The 24363-nt window shown below is 37.9% G+C and overlaps 1 protein-coding gene across 4 annotated transcripts in view; it reads left to right on the top strand.

The window, feature by feature from the left end:
• LOC133614687 (galactosylgalactosylxylosylprotein 3-beta-glucuronosyltransferase 1) overlaps positions 1 to 24363 on the top strand; it is a 263687-nt gene that overhangs the window by 131357 nt on the left and 107967 nt on the right. For all 4 annotated transcript variants that reach the window (XM_061972849.2, XM_061972850.2, XM_061972852.2 and 1 more), the window contains exon 2: positions 19694 to 19905. The gene's annotated coding sequence lies outside the window, so the exon portion shown is untranslated. The remainder of the gene's footprint in view (positions 1 to 19693; positions 19906 to 24363) is intronic.

Below are 24363 nucleotides of genomic sequence, written 5' to 3'. Positions count from 1 at the left end.
TGCCGAGGTTGGCCCACCACAGTCTGATCAGACCTGGGTGTGTGTCGCATGGTGGCACCGCGTGGTTATTTGGCATCCCATGCTGCATCCCTGCGCTTCAGCCACAGCCAGTGACTGCTCCGTTCTGCTGCGGTTTGCATGTTCTTTAATAGCCTTGCGTTGGGCCTGTCCTCTGATTCCTACTTCTTTCAGGAGCTTTGTGGTGGAACTGGCTACAAAGCCTCTACAGCCCACCTCCACTGGCCACACCTTCACGTTCCAGACCCGTGCCTCTGCTTCAGCTGCCAAGTTGGCATATCGCAGCCTCTTGCGTTCGAATGCTTCATCGATGGCGTCCTCCCATGTTGACCGTTAGCTCAACGATGAAGACACGGCGGCAGGACATGGACCAGAGGACCATGTCTGGGCGCAGGCTGGTTGCTGCAATTTCGGGTGGGAAGATAAGCCTCTGGCTGAGGTCTACCCGCATTTCCCAATCTCGGGCTGCGTTCAGTGGGCCTAAGTCTGGAGGTGATGGCTTGGTCCGCCGTTTCTCTCCTTAGGTAGCTTGAGCATTTAGAGGCATGGCATTGGTGACTACTCTCTTATTCTCAAGTTCGGCAGCCAAGCACTTCAGTACCTGGTTGTGGCGCCAGGTGTATCTCCCTTGAGTCAGACTGGTCTTGCAACCTACCAAGATGTTTTTGAGGGTTGCTGGGGCTATTCACTGGAGACAGGCTGGGTCCTCTCCATACCAGAGATGTAGGTTGGTCGGAGAGGGCAGGACATCATATGTGGCTCTAATGATGAAACTTAGTCTACTAGACTCCATGCTCCATATTTCGTTCCACGTGATTGTTCTCCTCTCCACGCCCTCCCACCTCATCCAGTGGCCCTGCTGGGCTTGGGAGACTGCCTTGGCACACCTGGCTGCTTCCTCCTGGTGGCGCACTTCCTGCACCACCATGTGCCGCCGTTCGGTTGCAGTTGCCTTTTGCCACGTGGGTGTTGTTGCTTCCAAACTAAGGCCCCCTCTGCCATATTGGACATGCCTCACTATATCCCGGTGTCTGAGTGCAGTCTTTGCCACTGCGACTGCTGCAGATGGATTCCATTTCCTCCCTGCCGCTAGGGTTGGAGCAGCAACTATGACGAATGGGTCCCGGGATTCTGTGACAGTCATTTCCAGCCTTGATTTCCAGCCTTGATTTGGCACATTTGTACTCCTCCACCACGCTTGAGATCGGTAGGGAGAGGGCTCCGTTGCCATACAGGCCTACGCTGCTAAGACATAAAAATAAAGACAACTTCAGATTTTTTTCTTTGTTTAAAAATAGAACAAGTACATTCTGAAATTGTACAAACCATAATGTTGTTGTTTTTTACACTTACATGCGGTTAATAGTGTTCTATCTTTATTTGTCGTTATATTTTCTGAATAAATTATGTGATAATTTTCATCAGTCAACTCATTGGTGTTCATTTTCAATCTATCAAGATAAAAAAATTATATCAAAATCAAATTACAGGATGTTATTTATGTAGTTTGCTCATTTTCCTCGACTGATGTACTAACATGTGGTTTATTTTGTACATATACAACCTTTACAAAGATACAAATAATTGCTGTTGCGACATCTAGTGGACACATTTAGAACAGCTGTTCCTTTCATTCAAAACTTTCAGGTTAATTTTTATACTTAGCAAACTCATCCCGCGGGCCGGATAAAACCTGTTCGCGGGCCTGATCCGGCCCTCGGGCCGTACGTTTGACACCCCTGGGCTAAGAGCTCCGTCAAAGAACCAATTAGGCTCGTAAGTTAAGGTACTACTGGAAAGTACTGACAGTTTAAGTACATATTTTTGGTAAAGTTGCGGTGATTGAGTACAATCACAAGTGTGTACTGAAGGGACTGTTCTTACATCAATGTGATGGCTTATTTATAGTAAATTCTATCATGCAAGGTGGCTGTTATCATTACATAACAGGCGGAAAGAGTGTAGTCGGTAATGGAATGATACATTCTTTTGCACACAGCGAACCAAAGCTTGTAATTTGAGGATTATTTTGAGCCTTTAAATGTAATCACATTGTGACAAAGTGGTGGTTATCATTAATAACTGCTGAGAGGGATAGAAACTCGTCGAGTCTGGCGGGAGGAGCAATTGCGTTTTGTGCGCAGAAGTGCTCGTGCATGACGTCGGGCCCTGGTATAGACCTATATGCTTTTTTTTCCTCGGTCCCTAAGGCAGCCGAGCTTTGATTGCACACATTTTTGATTCTCTTGGTCCAATTGGTAGAAGTCCGGCAGCCTGTCTGAAAATGTTGCCCCGAGAACATTTTAGTGGAATACTCCTGATATACAGTATGCTTCATATTTTGTAGTTTCCCCTCCGGCACGTGCACTTTTTATATGCGCTGTATATTGTTTGGGCTCCATCAGCACTCTTGACACACACATCATAAACAAGAGACATTGTTAAAACCTTCCCCCCCAGCCCTCATTTATACTTCCCACAGGATGGATGCATTGGTGTGAAAAGGCCCTGGTCCATTTCTATAATTCCAGCTTCACACCCAATGAATACATCGTCCTACCCACAGTGCGCTCTCTTCGCTCTCACCAACCAGTTGTCCGCCTCGCAGCTTTGTTTTACATCCGTCACTGTCAGGTGCCCACATCGGCACGGTCAGTCCACATTAGAGCCACCGCACACGGCCGCTCGGCCTTAAGAGTTGTGCTCCCATGCTCTTTTAACGCTTGAGCGTCATGCGCGTCAGGTGACGGAGCAAGACATGACAGAGGTGGCGCAAAGCAGGTTTTTCTGTGATTTTAACTGTGGTAGTGGTGATGGTTTAGTTCAGGGGTCCCCAAACTACAGCCCGCGGGCCGAATCTGCCCCGCCAGCGTCCAAAATCCATTTTCTACCGCTTGTTACTCTCGGTGTCTCTTAGCCGGTCATCCAAATCATATTGTCTAAAAATGCATTTTCCCATCGATCTCTTTCAGTCAGTCTGATAAGGGGTAGGAGAAAGCATAGTTTATTTATTCCCATCCCTTGTCAATCTCTTAGCAACTACTGATAGCTAGTTTACTTCACTAACTGTGCGTTTTAAATAATTGATACATTAATTTAGGAATAATGATATCAGACTTGTGGTGCATGTTTATATACAAAATAACAAGTTCAATAATTTAGGATTCATTATATTACACACAGTAATTATTTACTGTAGGATGAATTATATCAGCCATGTTAATATTTCTTACGTAAGAATAAATGGATTAATTCTGTAATCAATGATATCAGACAACAGTATTCATGAAACAACACAATAGTAGACTTTGTGCTTCTCATTAATTAAAAAAAAAAATCAATTCAGGATAAATTATATTAGTTACTCACAGCGGTATTCAGTAAGCAATTATAAATGAATGCATTTAAAAATAAGTCAAATTAGACATGGTTTTCAAAAAACAAGAAATTCATGAATTCAAGATAAATGATATCAGATGCAGCGTAACAGTATTAACCAACTATAAATGAATGAATTCATAAATAAGTGATGTCAGACTTTGGATTTCAAATAATACACTAATGAATTTAGGTTCAATTATATTGGACACAGTGGTAATCATTAAATAATAACAAATAAAGGGATTTAACTGATAACTGAGTTACTGTGTGAAACAATTTCCCTTGTGGATCAATAAAGTTTGTTTAAGTCTAATGTCTAACTCTAAGTTTAGGATAAATTATAGTAGACACTGAGCTATTCATACAGCAGTAAATGAATTACTGCAGAAAGAATGACACTATATTGCCAAAAGTATTTGGCCACCTGCCTTGACTCACATATGAACTTGAAGTGCCATCCCATTCCTAACCCATAGGGTTCAATATGATGTGGGTCCACCTTTTGCAGCTAGTACAGCTTCAACTCTTCTGGGAAGGCTGTCCACAAGGTTGCGGAGTGTGTTTATAGGAATTTTCCACCATTCTTCCAAAACCGCATTGGTGAGGTCACACACTGATGTTGGTCGAGAAGGCCTGGCTCTCAGTCTCCGTTCTAATTCATCCCAAAGGTGTTCTATTGGGTTCAGGTCAGGACTTTGTGCAGTCCAGTCAAGTTCATCCACGCCAGACTCTGTTATCCATGTCTTTTTGGACCTTGCTTTCGGCACAATGCAGTCCAAAATGTACCGTTCTCCCGCCAACTGCCAAACCCAGACTCGTCTATCAGATTGCCAGATGGAAAAGCGTGATTCATCACTCCAGAGAACACGTCTCCACTGCTCTAGAGTCCAGTAGCGACATGCTTTACACCACTGCATCCGACACTTTGCATTGGACTTGGTGATGTATGGCTTAGATGCAGTTGCTCGGCCATGGAAACCCATTCCATGAAGCTCTCTGCGTACTGTACGTGGGCTAATTGGAAGGTCACATGAAGTTTGGAGCTCTGTAGCAACTGACTGTGCAGAAAGTCTTTGCACTATGCGCTTCAGCATCCCCTGACCCCTCTCTGTCAGTTTACGTGGCCTACCACTTGGTGGCTGAGTTGCTGTTGTTCCCAAACTCTTCCATTTTCTAATAACAAAGCCGACAGTTTATTTTTGGAATATTTAGAAGCGAAGAAATTTCACGACTGGATTTGTTGCACAGGTGGCTTCCTATGACAGTTCCACGCTGGAAATCACTGAGCTCCTGAGAGCGGCCCATTCTTTCACAAATGTTTGTAGAAACAGTCTCCATGCCTAAGTGCTTGATTGTATACACCTGTGGCTGGGCCAAGTGATTAGGACACCTGATTCTGATCATTTGGATGGGTGGCCAAATACTTTTGGCAATATAGTGTATATCAGACATGTTAATATTTCTTAAGTAAGAATACATTAATTATGTAATCAATGATATCAGACACTGGTATTCATTAAACAACAAATTAAGAAATTCAGAATACGTTAAAGAAGACTGTGCTTCTTATTATTTTAAAAAAATTAACTCAGGATAAATGATATCAGTTACAGCAGTATTCAGTAAGCAATTATAAATGAATGGATTTAAAAATAAGTCAAATTAGACATGGTTTTCAATAAATGAGAAATTCATGATTTCAAGATAAATGATATCAGATGCAACATATCAGTATTTATTAACCAACTATACATGTTTGCAAATAATATTAATAAATGAATGAATTTAAGGTTGATTATATCAGACACAGTGGTAATCATTGCATAATAACAAATGAAGGAATTTAGGATACATTATAATTAGTGATGTATTGGCCTGCCGATATTATCGGCCGATAAATGCTTTAAAATGTAATCGGAAATTATCGGTATCGTTTTTTTTATTATTGGTATCATTTTTATTTTTATTTTTTATTAAATCAACATAAAAAACACAAGTTACACTTACAATTAGTGCACTAACCCAAAAAAAAAACCCTCCCCCATTTACACTCATTCACACAAAAGGGTTGTTTCTTTCTGTTATTAATATTCTGGTTCCTACATTATATATCAATATATATCAATACAGTCTGCAAGGGATACAGTCTGTAAGCACACATGATTGTGCGTGCTGCTGGTCCACTAATAGTACTAACCTTTTAATTTTACTCATTTTCATTAATTACTAGTTTCTATGTAACTGTTTTTATATTATTTTACTTTCTTTTTTATTCAAGAAAATGTTTTTAATTTATTTATCTTATTTTATTTTATTATTATTTTAAAAAAAGGACCTTATCTTCACCATACCTGGTTGTCCAAATTAGGCATAATAATGTGTTAATTCCACGACTGTATATATCGGTATCGGTTGATATCGGTATCGGTAATTAAAGAGTTGGACAATATCGGAATATCGGATATCGGCAAAAAGCCATTATCGGACATCCCTAATTATAATAGACACTGAGCTATTCATCAAACAGTAAATTAATTACTGCAGAATGAATTATATCAGGCATGTTAGTATTCCTTAAGTAAGAATAAATTAATTATTTCATTATAGTGGAGGTTTTGGTATTCATGAAATAATAACAAATGCAATTTGGGATGGATTATAGTTTACACTGGTACACTAATTAAATAATAAAAAATAATGAATTTAGGATACATAATATCAGACGAAGTGATGGGTTTTTTTAACAATTATGGATGAATTAATTAAAAATAAGTGATATCAGACACTAGTTTTCAAAAAATTATAATAAATGAATGAATTCAAGACAAATGGTGGTATTCATTAAAAGTAGGTAAAGGAATTTGGGACACATTATAGTAGAATGACTGAACTCAGGATAAATTATATCGGACACAGCGGTGTTACATAAATATAAATGAATCAATTAATAAATAAAGAAACATGCGATATTAGACATGGGTTTCAATAAATTAATCAATTTGAAAGAGATGATAATAGACACAGTGGTATTTGTAAAATAACAAGTACTTAATCACTTCAGGAATAAATTATATCAGACACTGGTTATTAATGGCTGAAAGAGGAGGAAGTATACTGCTTTTCATAAAATGATAATAAACAAATGTATTCAGGATAAATGGGTATCAGACACTGTGGTATTCATTAACTCAGCATTGTGCTTCTTCTATGTACTTTGTAAATGACATACAGTATGCTTGTACTGATTCTAAAATACCTCATCAGCTGGACAGGAAGTACTTTGAGTTCCTTGTACAAGCCGTTCCATAGTTTAAACATGACTGAATGTCCACGGAATAATGAGATTAGGCCGATAAAAGAGCCAATTAATGTTTCCACCATAGAGTGCTGTTGGCAGATGCGATGCTCCTAAAAATTTATTAAATATGAATGTATCTCCCTGCATCAAAGAGTCATGACTTTTTACGAGCCGTCCTCATTTAAAAGTGGTTTATCCGGAAAACGAGCGGCGGCCTTTTGCACCAATGACATCACACAGCATCCTATCAATGGCTCATTTCCATTCAGCGTGGTAACCATAGCGACGCTTCGAACAAAGGACACATTTTGGGCAAGTGCCGAGGTTTATCTGCAAGTTTTTAACCCCGCAGTGAGCTCGGGCACAGCTTGAGATCTGAAGCCTCCTCTTAGTCACTCCGCGCTCTGAACTCGTTAATGATCTGATGAGCAAATCGGTGCTTTACAGTTACCATAGTTTTCCTTTCTCGGTTTAATGCGGATGGCACAGATCCAACACAAGCGCTGTCTCAGACATACTAATGATCGGCTTTGATGGATTGACGCTGTCAGGGATATGTCAAGAAAAATGCTTATTGATATTGTGGCTGTGTATTTTTATGCAGAAGTCCATACTGACAGCTGATATTCGCTTCTTTATCTATTTGCATTATAATGAGCTCTCAGTATGATGCAGTGCGGTTATGCAGCACTGCAAACTATAACCACAATAACAAACACAATATAAAAAAAAAAATCAATGAATACCATACCTCTCTGACATGTTTGTCAATGTTTGTGATTTAATATTTTGTTCTACACGTACCGTATTTTCCGGACCAGAAGCCGTTATTTTTTTTCCTGTGGCTTATACAAATGTGCAGGTAATATATAAAATGTATCTTCTCTAACGGTTAAATCAGGGGTGTCAAATTTACGGCCTGAGGGCTGGATTAGGCCCGCGAACAGGTTTTATCCGGCCCGCGGGATGAGTTTGCTAAGTATAAAATGTACCTGAAATTTTTGAATGAAAGAAACAGTTGTTCTAAATGTGTCCACTGGATGTCGCAATAGCAATTCTTTGTATCTTTGTAGATGATGCTACATATGTACAAAATAAACGACATGTTAGTACATCAGTCGAAGAAAATAATCAAACTACATAAATAACATACTGTAATATCATTTTAATATAATTTTTTAAATCTTGATATATATTAGGGGTGTGGGAAAAAATCGATTCGAATTCAAATCGCCATTCTCACGTTGTGCGATTCAGAATCGATTCTCATTTTTTTTTAAATCAATTTTTTTTTTTTTTTTTTTTTTTTTTAATTAATCAATCCAAGAAAACAATACACAGCAATACCATAACAATGCAATCCAATTCCAAAACCAAACCCGACCCAGCAACACTCAGAACTGCAATAAACAGAGCAATTGAGAGGAGACACAAACACGACACAGAACAAACCAAAAGTAGTGAAACAAAAATGAATATTATCAACAACAGTATCAATATTAGTTACAATTTCAACATAGCAGTGATTCAAAATCTTTCATTGACATTATCATTAGACATTTATAAAAAATAAAAAAAAAAAGAACAATAGTGTCACAGTGGCTTACACTTGCATCGCATCTCATAAGCTTGACAACACACTGTGTCCAATATTTTCACAAAGATAAAATAAGTCATATTTTTGGTTCATTTAATAGTTAAAACAAATTTACATTATTGCAATCAGTTGATAAAACATTGTCCTTTACAATTAGAAAAGCTTTTTACAAGAATCTACTACTCGGCTTGCATGTCAGCAGACTGAGGTAGATCCTGCTGAAATCATATGTATTGAATGAATAGAGAATAGTTTTTGAATCGAGAATCGTGTTGAATTGGGAAAAAAAAATCGATTTTGAATCGAATCGTGGCCTCAAGAATCGATATTGAATCGAATCGTGGGACACCCAAAGATTCACAGCCCTAATATATTGAAAATTAACAAAGATGAATTGACTGATGATTATTATCACATAATGTATTCAGAAAATATAAATAACGACAAATAAAGATAGAATACTGTTAACCGCAACATATAAGTGTAAAAAAAAAAAACAACAACTTTATGATTTGTACATTTTCAGGATGTGCTTGTTCTATTTTTAAAAAAAGAAAACAATCTGATGTTGTCTTTATTTTTAAGTTATCATGCCGTGATTTTACCAGTCCACTTGGGAGTAGATTTTTCTCCATGTGGCCCCTGATCTAAAATGAGTTTGACACCCCTGGTTTAATTATGGAATGGAGTAAGCAATGAAATCAAACAGTGTATTAAAATTATCCACTTTAACCCCGTAAAGCCCAGATGTAGAAGAACATTAGCAATTTTTTTTTTTGACCTTTCAGATATTCTTGTCGGAGACCTCTGATGCAGATTTTTTTTTTTGGTTTTGTAAGTTTTTAGGGAAATGTAGGCCCACAAATGCCATATGGCAACATTACTGTTACCATAGACAAAAAAAAATGTAAATGTTGTTTTTTTTTCTCTAAAAAATAACATTTACATAATCATTGGATCCTGTTGTACCTGCTCAGATTGTCATTGGACAGTGGATGTGTTTATAAGTCCAGCCCTCTGGCCATGAAGTGACAAACCCTGCAAAACATAATTCGAGCAACAATCCTCTGACCGACTTGACAGGAATCATTAGATTCAAGTAAGTAAAATGCCTTAAAAAAATGTTTTGTGATTATTATAATGTCTTTACAATTACAATATAAAGAAAGGCATCAATGACTTTTCTGTTTTGTTTGATAAGTTGTTTTACTGCTGTCTTACAATTAATAAGTACATACAACACAATACAATTAAGTATACCGTATTTTTCGGACTATAAGTCGCAGTTTTTTTCATAGTTTGGCCGCAGGTGCGACTTATACTCAGGAGCGACTTATGTGTGAAATTATTAACACATTACCGTAAAATATCAAATAATATTATTTAGCTCATTCACGTAAGAGACTAGACGTATAAGATTTCATCGGATTTAGCGATTAGGAGTGACAGATTGTTTGGTAAACGTTCTATATGTTATAGTTATTTGAATAACTCTTACCATAACATGTTACGTTAACATACCAGGCACGTTCTCAGTTGGTTATTTATGCGTCATATAACATACACTTATTCAGCCTGTTGTTCACTATTCTTTATTTATTTTAAATTGCCTTTCAAATGTCTATTCTTGGTGTTGGGTTTTATCAAATAAATTTCCCCAAAAAATGCGACTTATACTCCAGTGCGACTTATGTTTTTTTCCTTCTTTATTATGCATTTTCGGCAGGTGCGACTTATACTCCGGAGCGACTTATACTCCGAAAAATACGGTATAAATATCTCATTTCACAACGCACCGGTATGTATCTGCGGCTTATAGTCTGCAGCTAATATATGAAAAAGTATTTTTTGTTCTTCAAAAATGTAGTGGGTGCTGCTTACAGTCCGAAAAATACACTAATTTTCCTCAAATGGTGGCCTCAGTTTTGATAAATGTCAACTCTCAATTCATGGGATCTTCTTTAAATTTGAGACAAGTGAACGCCTCACCCCAAATAAATGGCTTTGTCTGCATCTGCATGCACTTTAAAAGGTTGCCAGGGTTACACTGACTGTGCTGTTGTTTACAACTCATCAGCAGTTTTAATGCCGACGGAGCAGTTGGCTACTTACCACTAGTACAACATTGGTTCTGACGCTGCTTTGTTGTGCAGCATATTGGTCAATATACAACCATGTAGTCAAAGGTCTTGTTCACATTACAGGTCAATTCCGATTTTTTTTGCCCATATGAGACCTGTATCTAATATTTCCATGCCCAAATTTTTCATATCCGACCCAGGCCTCTTTCGTATGTGGACATAAATTGGATATATAGTCGCGATCAAAAGTTTACATACACTTGTAAAGAACATAATATCATGGCTGTCTTCAGTTTCCAATAATTTCTACAACTCTTATTTTTTTGTGATAGAGTGATTGGAGCACATACTTGTTGGTCACAAAAAACATTCATGAAGTTTGGTTCTTTTATGAAAATATTATGGGTCTCCTGAAAATGTGACCAAATTGACTGGGTCACATCGCATGGACAAAGATAAGACCTTCCGAAGGAAAGTTCTGTGGTCAGATGAAACACAAATTGAGCTGTTTGGCCACAATACCCAGCAATATGTTTGGAGGAGAAAAGGTGAGGCCTTTAATCCCAGGAGCACCAGGCCTACCGTTAAGCATGGTGGTGGTAGTATTATGCTCTGGGCCTGTTTTGCTGCCAATGAAACTGGTGCTTTACAGAGAGTAAATGGGACAATGAAAAAGAAGGATTACCTCTAAATTCTTCAGGATAACCTAAAATCATCAGCCCGGAGGTTGGGTCTTGGGCGCAGTTGGGTGTTCCAAAAGGACAATGACCCCAAACACACGTCAAAAGTGGTATATGAATGGTTAAATCAGGCTAGAATTAAGGTTTTAGAATGGCCTTCCCAAAGTCCTGACTTAAACGTGTGGACAATGCTGAAGAAACAAGTCCATGTCAGAAAACCAACAAATTTAGCTGAAATGCACCAATTTTGTCAAGAGGAGTAGTCAAAAATTCAACCAGAAGCTTGTGGATGGCAACCAAAAGTGCCTTATTGCAGTGAAACTTGCCAAATGACATGTAACCAAATATTAACATTGCTGTATGTATACTTTTGACCCAGCAGCCTGGTCACATTTTCAGTTGACCAATAATACATTCATAAAAGAACCAAACTTGATGAATGTTTTTTGTGACCAACAAGTATGTGCTCCAATCACTCTATCACAAGAGTATGCAAACTTTTGATCACTACTGTATGTGATGCGTCCTCAATGTCGCATTTATCCGATCAGAATGTCATCAAAAAGCGATAAGCATCATAATTATTCGCCAAAATATACGATTACAAAATAGTCGACAACGGAGCAGAAAACAGGGGGGAAATCAAATGTTTTAGGAACTCACGTGAAATTTCCACCACTCCTGTCTCTGACTGCTCGCCCACAGACACAATCCTCAAGCAGACATCAAAGCAAATTATCCCGTAAAACTGCCCGAGCCAAAATACTTTTTCTTAATCGTTTACAAACAATAATTTGGTTCATAAAATGTCGACTTTGATTGCATAAAATCGTTGAAATTGCCAAAAATGCGCCAGTATTCAGACCGTCTAGAGTGGGAGTCATGTTTACTTCTGTAAACACTGCAGTGCGTGCGACATCATGACGTCATGTCCGCATGCGGGTCAGATCGCATTCACATCAGAAATTACTTTTTTTTTGTAAAGTAAACGACCACTAAAAAGATCGTATTTGACAAAAAAAATCTGAATTGGACATCAGACCCTGCAGTGTGACCGTAGCCAAAAACAACTACAGTTCCGTTCCCGCTTTCTAATTCACTCACTTTTAAAGACTGATGTTAGTGCGCTGTATAGAATGAGTTTTCAAACCAGGACTAACAGACGCTCTTCAATTATCGCCTGCTTGATAAATATCAATTAACTGATTTTAATGAAAACAATGTATTCCAGCTATAATCTAACCATTTACAGAATGATGTCTTTCAGACAGCTTGGGCCTGATCTACTAAGTGCTAAATAGTGTGTGTGCAAACTGTAAAATTGTGTGTACTATTAGACTTGGAGTTAGACTTAGACTTCCTTTTATTGTCATTAAAATTTGAACTTTACAGTACAGATAAGAACAACATTTTGTTGCATTAGCTCGTTGTAGTGCAGGATAAAAGAGCAATAAGGTGCAGATATAAATAAATAGATTACTGTACATATGCATCCAGGTTTATGGATGTATGTTATATTGTCTTTATATTCCAGCGAGTTAATCCGTTTTGGGGGGAATTGAGGGGATAATTATGATGCGTTCAAGAGTTTTACAGCCTGAGGGAAGAAGCTGTTACAGAACCTGGAGGTTCTGCTACGGAGGCTGCGAAACCTCTTTCTAGAGTCCAGCAGTGAAAACAGTCCTTGGTGGGGGTGGGAGGAGTCTCTACAGATTTTTTGAGCCCTGGTCAGGCAGCGGCTTTTTGCAATTTCCCGGATAGGAGGAAGAGGAGTCCTGATGATCTTTCCGCCGTCCTCACCACTCTGCAGAGACTTCCAGTCTGAGGCACTGCAGGCTGTAGTGCAGTGGTTCTTAACCTTGTAGGAGGTACCGAACCCCACCAGTTTCATATGCTTATTCACCGAACCCTTCTTTAGTGAAAAATAAAATGTTTTTTTTCTTAATTTAATCTTAATTTATAAATGTTAATCATGAAATGATGTTATTATATTAAATACATACAAATAAAGATATATTTTACAAACAGAAAGTTACAGGAATGTACACACGATCCCATGTTTACATCTCATTGTGCAACATGTGAATGTCTAAGTCGGAACTAAATGCGATATCTGAAGGGGGTACAAATTATTTCCAAAGCAGGACCCCCACCCAGACATACAATACTAGTACACAGCTTCTGAAGAAACAATATGTTTTGTTATTGTCATTGTAAGTGGGCCAAAACACTTATATTAGAAAATAATCTCATGGAAATGACTGCTGTCATTTGATTATAATAATAACACATTTAACTTGTTATTTAGTCAGGTTTGGGACAGGTGTGCTGCTGGTGTGGCCACAGTGCATGTGCTCCACTGAATGCTCAAGGAGTTTTTGCGTTTGCTCACGCATATGGAAAATTAGAGGGGACATTGTTTGGGGGTATCCATAATACGCCGATAGGGAAAAGTTGTTATTTACACGATGAGTCGGGTGTGTCTTGACCTCCGCGGTGGAGGCTCCGCCGAACCCCTGAGGCCGACTCACCGAACCCATGTTAAGAACCACTGCTCTAGTGGGTGTGTAGCAGGTGATTTACTAAGACTGTGTGCACAAAAGTGGTGCAGACCACCCAATTTAAAGTAGGTTTTTGTGTCACAATAGAAACACTTTCTTCCCTCCACATTTACTTTTTTTTTTTGTCTTTTCCCAGCTGTGCCAAACACTAAATATTTCCAAACATTCTTTGAAGTCAAATACAAATTAGGCATCAAAAGAAGTATCATTTTTACTTTGTAAACTACATTTGTACGGCAGATATGGCCATCTACATCAACAATACAATTTGCCCTGAGCGGCTGGACAGGACACCATTAAACAAACCATTACATATTTTATTTTTTTACTTGGGACCTCCTGTGGACGCTGGTTTATACGTTAGTGTTAGTGTAACAGAATACTTAATAATATTCATAATAATAATATTCTATATTAAATAAATATTACATTGGAAAGCACAAAAAAGACCTCCCCCAAAAATACCTTACTTCTAATAGATGCCTGTTACTCTCTGCAGTAGAGTAAATAAACACCCCATACACTTTAGCAAGCAATGTATATGCTATTCATAACATTGAATGTCAGCAATCGATTTTCTGCAGTGTCCTTTTTGCTGATGCAATTTACTCCAAGAGGGTGTTTTAAAAATCCTGGCTCACAGATGGCTCATAAAGAGTACACACACAGGGCATCCCGCATGGTTACTATGGTTATTGTTATTGATTAGATTAGGGCAAACCTATGCCTGCTTGCACACTGAGGCTATCTTTTTTATTTTTATATATCAGGTTTTTTTCCCCCTTCATGTAGCAAGAGCTTCTTTCCCTCGAAAACCACAGTGGCCGCCTGGTGTCGGACTAGGGGGAGTAGCTTTTTGTTCATTTTTTAAAGTGACGCTCCTGAGAGGCCAAGCATACCCCACTAAATGGTCTGTACCTCAGTTTTTGGGTTTCGGTTTATTTTCACAACGTTTTTTGTTTTTTAAGGAGTTTTTTTTTCTATCAAAATTGTTTCTTTATTTTGCTTGTCAGCAAAAACTGCATTATACAGTAAAAAATATTAGCGTACTGAATAAGACTTGATGTTATTATAACTTGAATATTCGTATACAACAGTGCTTCACACCTGTGGTTTGGCTGCGGGACCCACCATCGCCACTTAATGGCAATCTTTTAACTCAAATAGCTTATATTTAATGAAACGGCATTAAAGTGCAATTTGAATTTGAGGTAGTGCAAAATATCAATGTGTGCCAGCACAAAACAAGTTAAATGGTCATTTCAAAAAATGCAAACTCAAAAGTGTCTATAGAAGTTGAATCAGAGACATAAACTCAAAGAAATAGTGAGATTCAAAAATATGTTTTTCTTCTGTTTTACTCAGTCCCTGTCTGGATGAACCAATGGTCGAGTCACATACTGTAGTATTACCTGCGAGTCCGTATTGTGGGGGAATTTGCTGAGGTAACAATGTAAGGGCCCTATTGTCATGTTGCACCTATTTTTTTTTTTTACACGCTTAAAGTTCAAAGTCAATCAGTCAATCAAAGTTTACTTATATAGCCCTAAATCACGAGTGTCTCAAAGGGCTGCACAAGCCACGACGACATCCTCGGCTCAGATCCCACATCAGGGCAAGAAAAAACTCAACCCAATGGGATTACAATGAGAAACCTTGGAGGGGACCGCAAAAGTGGGTACATCTGGGGTCTATTTAAAGGCTAGAGTACTATCTATCTATCTATCTATCTATCTATCTATCTATCTATCTATCTAAATGATTTTTAAGATGGGACTTAAATGCTTCTACTGAAGTAGCATCTCTAGCTGTTACCGGGAGGGCATTCCAGAGTACTGGAGCCAAATAGAAAACGCCCTATAGCCCGCAGACTTTGTTTGGGCTCCGGGAATCACTAATAAGCGGACATACAATCAGCAAGATAGTTACGCAGGTTTCTCTTAGTCGTATTCTCCCATCTTGTCTGTGGACCCCCCCATGTTAATTAGGCAAAAGTGCAGAATGAAGTTGGGCTCGTTGCTAATGATGCGGACTTTGCAAGGACGCCTTTTTCCCGGTTGTGTAGAAAGAGTTTTACTAACCCATGTGAATGTCTAAAATCCATGAAAAAGATAGCACTTTAAATTTGAAAAGGTCCTATCAATCCTGGCAGCGCCTGTCATATGAACATGTGTCGCCATGGTGATGTAGTGTGTGTGAGCACGCTATAAAACTACCGTATTTTTCGGATTATAAATCGCTCCGGAGTATACGTCGCACCGGCCGAAAATGCACAATAAAGACGGAAAAAAATATGTCGCACTCGACTATAAGTCGCATTTTTTGGGGAAATTTAATTGATAAAACCCAACACCAAGAATAGACATTTGAAAGGCAATTTAAAATGAAAGCTGCAAGCAGCGATGGACAGGACCGACTTTGACGGCACATAAAATCCAAACCGGAGCAGTAATTAAAACTCTTTGGTCAACTTTTAATCAGAAGGGTTCAATCTCTCTCCTGTGCTAATTTGAAGCCGACACGACAAACGCGCTCAGAGGAGATAATGTTTGAAAAAAGGTGACCGGTTTTTACAAAACTTTTGTTTTGAAGGGGGAATTGCAAACTTCCTGTTGATTTTTGCTGGGGGTTGTCAATATATGAAATGTAGGTCTAAGTGAGACCTACTTAGAGGTTTTTGTCTCTAAGACATTCCTACTGGAAGTTACAGGCAGTTTTGTCTGAGTTTTCTTCCTAGAAAACGTGTTTCATTAGTATTATGGCCACTCTGGTATTATTAGTGATGTTGATGATGATGATGAGTTATTTTTACTACAAATGTTTGTTTGTGATATCTGTCAAGAAAAAAATTTACTCAATCGATCGCTTACGAGCACTTAATTGGTTCTGTGACAGAGCGCTTAACTTAAATACTTGTATCTGAACTCAGCATCTCCCATTGAAATTAATTTAATTGGTGCTTGACCCTTCCAAAACAGCCCACTTTTTATACGTAACATTCTTTAAAAAAAAAAAAAAAACCTTTTACGTCATTAATGTTGTATAAAAAATACAGTAGAATGTAGTACTAACAACAACAATCAGTTTTATGAAGTAATGTACAAATAATGTACAGCATTTACTTTGGAGTGTGCACTTTTACGGTTTCCTCTCCGTCGAACACACCATCAGCGGCTTCTGTATATTTTCGTGGATATATGTCCGCCTTTTCGGTATTATTTTAACAGTTTTTTTTGCTGTTGTTAGACTCATGCCGCTTCAGTACGGTACAGACTAGCAGTGATACACTCATGTTGCTTTGCAAAGTTGGCATGTTTTTGATGTCTTTCACACGCACTTCCTTCCTACCCATGCTTGGGTAAACAAAGTTATTATGATATCTAGCGATATGCTAGCGAGTAAGACCTGGATGTTTTGGGTGGATTCTACAGGGTTCACTCTCACATTTGCTACACCAACTAACGGCGGGGATGCTTGTAACTCAAATTTCTGCTTGCATCTTAAAGCATACCAATTAGCCGAGAGATAGCGCTTGTCTCAAAACACTCCTAAGTTGAAGTCCCACTGTACAGTATATGTATTTTCTATTTTGCATCTAGTGACATAGGTCGATGATCACGTTCCAGATTAAATCGTGAATGTCCGTTTGTACCAGGATATTCAAACACAACAGATATACATGCAGTTTCCTTCAGCTGTAGTCACACTCACGAGACAACAAAGTGCATTTTTGATAGTTAATACAGAGTGGCATTACGGTCCTTTTATCCTCATCTCAATGGCTGTTTCCAGGTGTCTCAATTGAAGCGATCAGAAAATATTTGATAGTTTTCTGGAAGTTTATTTTTTAATATTATTGTGTGTGGCTCAGGGGCGTGTGGTGTCCTTTACACCAGGTGAGGCATTGATGATTTTGGAGGATTATTATTATTATTGTGTGAATGCTCCAAAGCATTCACACATATGGTTTTCTAGACCAAAATGCATCTATTTAATATTATTCTTGTTCTGCAGATATTGGCGCGCTCTACTTATTTCTTTCTTTCTTTAGTTTATTTCGAACATGAACACACTTACAGCATAATACATCACACAATTTCATGTCATTTCATTTTACATCATGCCCGAAAAGGCGTAGGAAGAAGCAAAGCTTATTTAATCCTACCCCTTTCCCACTTCAGAGCGTTTACAAATATATAGAATCATTTACTTACATTACTTTGGACATTTGTCATCCGATTCAAACCGTTCCAACTTCAAACTGTTCAGCCTATTTGGGAATTGCAGACTTTCCCTTGACAAATTCCCCAAATTTCCAGATTTCCCAGAATTCCAGGTTTTCCGGGACATTTTTCCCATTTAAGATGAGTTGGCCATTATTCAAACTTCCACCGTTTCCACATTTTTCAACCGATTCAAACCATTCTACCTTCAACATATTCCACTCATCCTGGAAATTCAAACTATCATTTTTTCTAGTTCCAAAAAATTCCAGGAATTCTCAGATTTCGCTTTTTTTCCGAACCCTTTTTTCACCTTTTTTTTCTGACGACTACTCCTTCCACATTTTTCAACCCACTTCAACCGTTCCACCGTCCAAACATTCCTCTCAATCAGGACAAAAAACGAAGTTGTTTTTTTAAGTGGAAAAATTCCCAGTTTTCCCGAAATTCCTGGAATTCCTAAACACCATTTGTCAATTAAAAATGTTACTACTTCAAAATTTATCGACTGATTTGAAACAATTCCAACACCAACCATTTTTAACTCATTCAGAACATTGGAGTCTTTTAACATTTTCCAAAAAATTCCAGAAATTCCCAAATTTCCATTAAATTCTCATTTGAAATAAATGGGACATTTTTCAAAGTTTAATCCGATTCAAACTGTTCCAACTCCAAAATATTCAACCCGTTCAAAATTGTGTCATATCCTTCAAAAATAATTTTAAATTCCCGGATTTCCAAGATTTCCCAGTTCTCAGGAACATTTTCCACGTTCAAAATTAATTGTCCATTTTTTTAAACTTCTACAATTTCCCACATTTTTGAACTGATTCAAACCATTCCACCTTCAACACATTCCACTCATCCAACTAACACTTTCCCAAGTTCCAAACTAATTTCCGTTTTTTTTCCTGGAAATTCAAACTCTTCAGCGTTCAAACTATTCTTACATTCATACTACATTCTGTCAACATTTCAGTTCAACTTCAGCATTGGAGCATTCACATGCAATTCCTTCAGGAATTGCCTCATCTAGTTATTATTATTATTGATGATAATTACAATTTTGTGTATATTTAATTTTATTGTTTCCACATCATTTTTGTATTAAAAATTAAACATTTACTTTGATGTAAGTGTGCACATGTTGAGCACAGGAACTAAGCAAAAATTAAACAAAAATTTACTGGTATATTTATTTAGGCATGTTGGATATGAGGTGTGTCACCTGTAACCGTGCCCCCCTTATACAGTACATCCTGTTTGCTCCATTATTCCTCCTGACACAAATTCCGAAATTCCCAAATTTCCATGAAATTCCCATTGAAATGAATGGGCCATTTTTCAAAGTTTCATCCGATTCAAACTGTTCCAACTCCAAAAAATTCAACCTGTTCAAAATTGTGTCCTCTCCTTCAACAATTTTTTTAAATTCCCGGATTTCCAAGATTTCCCAGTTTTCAGGGACATTTTCCCCGTTCAAAATTAATTGTCCATTTTTTTAAACTTCCACAATTTCCCACATTTGTGATCTGATTCAAACCATTCCACCTTCAACACATTCCACTCATCCAACTAATCCTTTCCCAAGTTCCAAACCAATTTCCTAAGCAAAAATTAAACAAAAATATACTGGTATATTTATTTAGGCATGTTGGATGTGAGGTGTCCCCCCTGTAACCGTGCCCCCCTTATACAGTACATCCTGTTTGTTGCATTATTCCTCCTGACACAAATTCCAAGCCACCGAGAATGAGCCAATGGCTTCATTCCCGTTCTTCAATGCGCCTCATTGTGTCAGGAAGAGGAGGCCCATTCTTACCCGTCGCTCTCTGTCCTTTCTCCCCCCAGCACGACCAACTCTCCCTCTCCCTCGGGATTTCAGATGTCGCCTCTTGGCTCGGCTTTGGCGACATTTGACCACCGTCGAGCGAGCACTTCTCTGCTCTGCAGGCGGCACCAATTAAGGCGGGCTTGAGCCGGGCAGGTTGTGACAGAATCGAGGCGAAGAGGAAAGGGACGACGTCGCGGCGAAGAGGAGGAGGCGGGGCCTGCGGGTGCATGTGAGTATCAAACTGTTACGTCCTCAAGCTGACCAAACATGTTCATCCCTGCCCGGTATGAAAACGGCTTCTTTTCTGGTACATGGATTTGTTCTGCACACAGGAGCTTTGTCACTTTTATTTGTCTGCTTTTTTTTTTCCGTTTCCATCCAACCATGAAAATGTTGCTCTTATTTCTTGGTGGCGCTGGATCGTTTCTGGGAGATTTCTACAGTAGGGTTAGCGGGAAAATATTTCAAGGCGATGGTGATTTTTTTCTACAAACACAAATATTAGGAATGACCTTGAGTGATTATTGCCCCATTGAACAGAAGCCATATAGAACTGAACAGAAATTGAATGGCTCTGTATAGTAGCTATAAATATTACAAATGGTACTGTATTTTCCTGTTGTCATAAGCATGCTATATCATTTTTATAACACAATATATGTTGGATATACTTTTTTACTGTTATAGGCGAACTTGTAATTTCTTGATTGTTGAATTATATACATTTTTTTGTTACCCGGACCCCTAAAAAAAAAAAAAAAATTAAAAAACAATACATCATATGAAGATATGGCAAAGCAATACGTTGCTTGAGCCAAAATCAAATATGTATTAAACTGAAAAATGTGTAAAAATGTCCCCCAAAATAAAGAAAAAAATACATACATAAAATAATAATGAATAATTGTTTTAACAAGTAATAACAATGATGATAATACTAAGTAGTCTATTGTAGTGTTGTCCCGGTACTAAAATTATTTTGATACTTTTCGGTACTTTTCTAAATACAGGGGACCACAAAAAATTGCATTATTGGCTTTATTTTAACCAACAATCTTAGGGTACAATAAACATATGTTTCTTATTGCAAGTTTGTCCTTAAATAAAATAGTGAACATACTAGACAACTTGTCTTTTAGTAGTAAGTAAACAAACAAAGGCTCCTAATTTAGTCTGCGGACGTATGCACTAACATTGTGTCATTTTCCTTTCTATTATTTTGTCAAAATTATTAAGGACAAGTGGTAAAAAAATTATTATTAATCTACTTGTTCATTTACTGTTAATATCTGCTTACTTCACTTTTAACATGTTCTATCGACACTTCTGTAATAATAATGTATTATTCTGTTGTTTGGATACTTTACATTAGTTTAGGATGATACCACAAATTTCGGTATCAATCCGATACCAAGTAGTTACAGGATCATACATTGGTCATATTCAAAGTCCTTATGTGTCCAGGGACATGTTTCCTGAGTTTATAAACATAATATAAATAAATAAAAAATGAAAGAAGATGTTGTGATGCCAAAAATTATCGACGTAATCATAGTAGTATCGCTCCTGTACTTGGTATCATTACAGTGGATGTTAGGTGTAGATCCACCAATGGCGTTTGTTTACATTGTGACGCTGGTGAGCTACGGTGTGTAGTGAAGCATGTTTAGCTATTCCTCGTCCTGCAAGGATGATACTTGTAAGAAACTCACTTTATTTGTCGCCATGGAGACAAGGATTAGTGACTTAGAAGTAACTAAAACACGACAGGGTCTTGCTTTTAGCCGCTAGCTAGCTAGCCAGGTCTTAAAGCACCTCTTCCTGAGGGCGTTTCAGTGTTCTAACTTCACCTTTATTGTTAGTTTTTAAGCCAAAATGCGTCCTTTTCTGTCTACACACTGTCTGTTTTGAAGTAGTCTGTGATTGTGCGCTGCCGAACATGCTCGTCTGCTTGTAAATCAGCAATGACACGACGTGGACCGGTACTTTTCAGAGCCGGTATAGTACCGAAAATTATTCATTAATATAATACCGGTATACTGTACAACCCTAGTCTATTGTTACTAGTAATATTCTGTAAGTATTGTGATTTAATACTATTGTTACAATTAATCATGATAATAATATTGACAACAATAATAACGTGATGTCACATAACAAAAATAATAATGATAAGATAGTAATAATACATCTACAATAGTTGGTATTGTATTTAAATAATAATAATGATGATGATGCTAATACTGTTACACCCACACAAAGAGTGTGGGTGGCATGACCTCAGAATGTAATGGCATAGTGTCAGGGTGTAAAAGGGGTGTATCAGGGTCCCAGGCACAAAGGGGCCTCAGGGCTTTTGTATAATTTGAAAAAAAATGTTTCTGCCATTTCAACATGTAAATGATAAAGGACGTCATAAAGGTTATGAAATTAATATAGCCATAAAAAATCAATAGTAAGGTTGCTTTGAATCAAATTAAAAAGATCTAACTACCGACAACGCCTGAGCAACAATAAGAAATAGTTTGGTGCACCTACTGTAGCAGCAAACCTAACTTGTAACACTTTGCGCAACACAGACATTGTAACGTTATCAAAGCTCACCTTTAAGTATTCACATTCAGCACCAGCATTGTGGAACAAGGGTGAGGTGTTAGAAGAGAGGTAAATATAATAAATATATCTGTGGCAGCATAAGAGAAAGTTACAAACCCCGTTTCCATGAGTTGAAAAATTGTGTTAGATGTAAATATAAACGGAATACAATGATTTGCAAATCATTGTCAACCCATATTCAGTTGAATATGCTACAAAAACAACATATTTGATGTTCAAACTGATAAACATTTTTTTGTGTGCAAATAATCATTAACTTTAGAATTTGATGCCAGCAACACGTGACAAAGAACTTGGGAAAGGTGGCAATAAATACTGATAAAGTTGAGGAATGCTCATCAAACACTTATTTGGAACATCCCACAGGTGAACAGGCAAATTGGGAACAGGTGGGTGCCATGATTGGGTATAAAAGTAGATTCCATGTAATACTCAGTCATTCACAAACAAGGATGGGGTGAGGGTCACCACTTTGTCAACAAATGCGTGAGCAAATTGTTGAACAGTTTAAAAAAATCCTTTCTCACCCAGCTATTGCAAGGAATTTACGGATTTCTCCATCTCCGGTCCGTAATATCATCAAAGGGTTCAGAAAATCTGGAGATATCACTGCACGTAAGCAGCTAAGCCCGTGACCTTCGATCCCTCAGGCTGTACTGCATCAACAAGCGACATCAGTGTGTAAAGGATATCACCACATGGGCTCAGGAACACTTCAGAAACCCACTGTCAGTAACTACAGTTGGTCGCTACATCTGTAAGTGCAAGTTAAAACTCTCCTATGCAAGGCGAAAACGGTTTATCAACAACACCCAGAAACGCCGTCGGCTTCGCTGGGCCTGAGCTCATTTAAATAAAAGTGGAAAAGTGTTCTGAGGTCTGACGAGTCCACATTTCAAATTGTTTTTGGAAAATGTGGACGTCGTGTCCTCCGGACCAAAGAGGAAAAGAACCATCCGGATTGTTATAGGCGCAAAGTGTAAAAGCCAGCATCTGTGATGGTATGGGGGTGCATTAGTGCCCAAGACATGGGTAACTTACACATCTGTGAAGGCGCCATTAATGCTGAAGGTACATACAGGTTTTGGAGCAACATATGTTGCCATCCAAGCAACGTTACCATGGACGCCCCTGCTTATTTCAGCAAGACAATGCCAAGCCACGTGTTACATCAACATGGCTTCATAGTAAAAGAGTGCGGGTACTAGACTGGCCTGCCTGTAGTCCAGACCTGTCTCCCATTGAAAATGTGTGGCGCATTATGAAGCCTAAAATATGACAACAGAGACCCCGGACTGTTGAACAACTTAAGCTGTACATCAAGCAAGAATGGGAAAGAATTCCACCTGAGAAGCTTAAAAAATGTGTCTCCTCAGTTCCCAAACGTTTACTGAGTGTTGTTAAAAGGAAAGGCCATGTAACACAGTGGTGAACATGCCCTTTCCCAACTACTTTGGTACGTGTTGCAGCCATGAAATTCTAAGTTAATTATTATTTGCAAAAAAAATATAAAGTTTATGAGTTTGAGCATCAAATATCTTGTCTTTGTAGTGCATTCAACTGAATATGGGTTGAAAAGGATTTGCAAATCACTGTATTCCGTTTATATTTACATTTAATACAATTTCCCAACTCATATGGAAACGGGGTTGTATATGTATGTGTATATATATATATATATATATATATATATTTTTTTTTTTTAACTGGCCAGAATTTGAATTTACATAATTATATAATGTGTGTGTGTGTGTGTGTGTGTGTGTGTGTGTGTGTGTGTGTGTGTGTGTGTGTGTGTGTGTGTGTGTGTGTAACTTTGTTTTATTATTTAACAAATCCAAATTATTCAAGGGGCTTTATCAGATATATGTTCTAGATATGATAATGATGATATGATAATTGTGTTTTAAAAAGCTGGTTTTAACTATATCCATTTAATTAGTTTTTAATGAGCGTAAACATTACAAATGTGTGTGAAAATGTGCGGTAACATTAGAATTTAGTACTACGCCCTTGGTGGCAGGTGATATCAATAAAATCATTACTAACAAAAAGAAGGGCCTAACAGTAA

This window comes from Nerophis lumbriciformis, linkage group LG17 (assembly GCF_033978685.3).
Source record: "Nerophis lumbriciformis linkage group LG17, RoL_Nlum_v2.1, whole genome shotgun sequence".
Classification (NCBI taxonomy): Eukaryota; Metazoa; Chordata; class Actinopteri; order Syngnathiformes; family Syngnathidae; genus Nerophis; species Nerophis lumbriciformis.
Note: the sequence above shows the minus strand (reverse complement) of the source record. Positions and strands in the feature narration are given on the sequence as shown.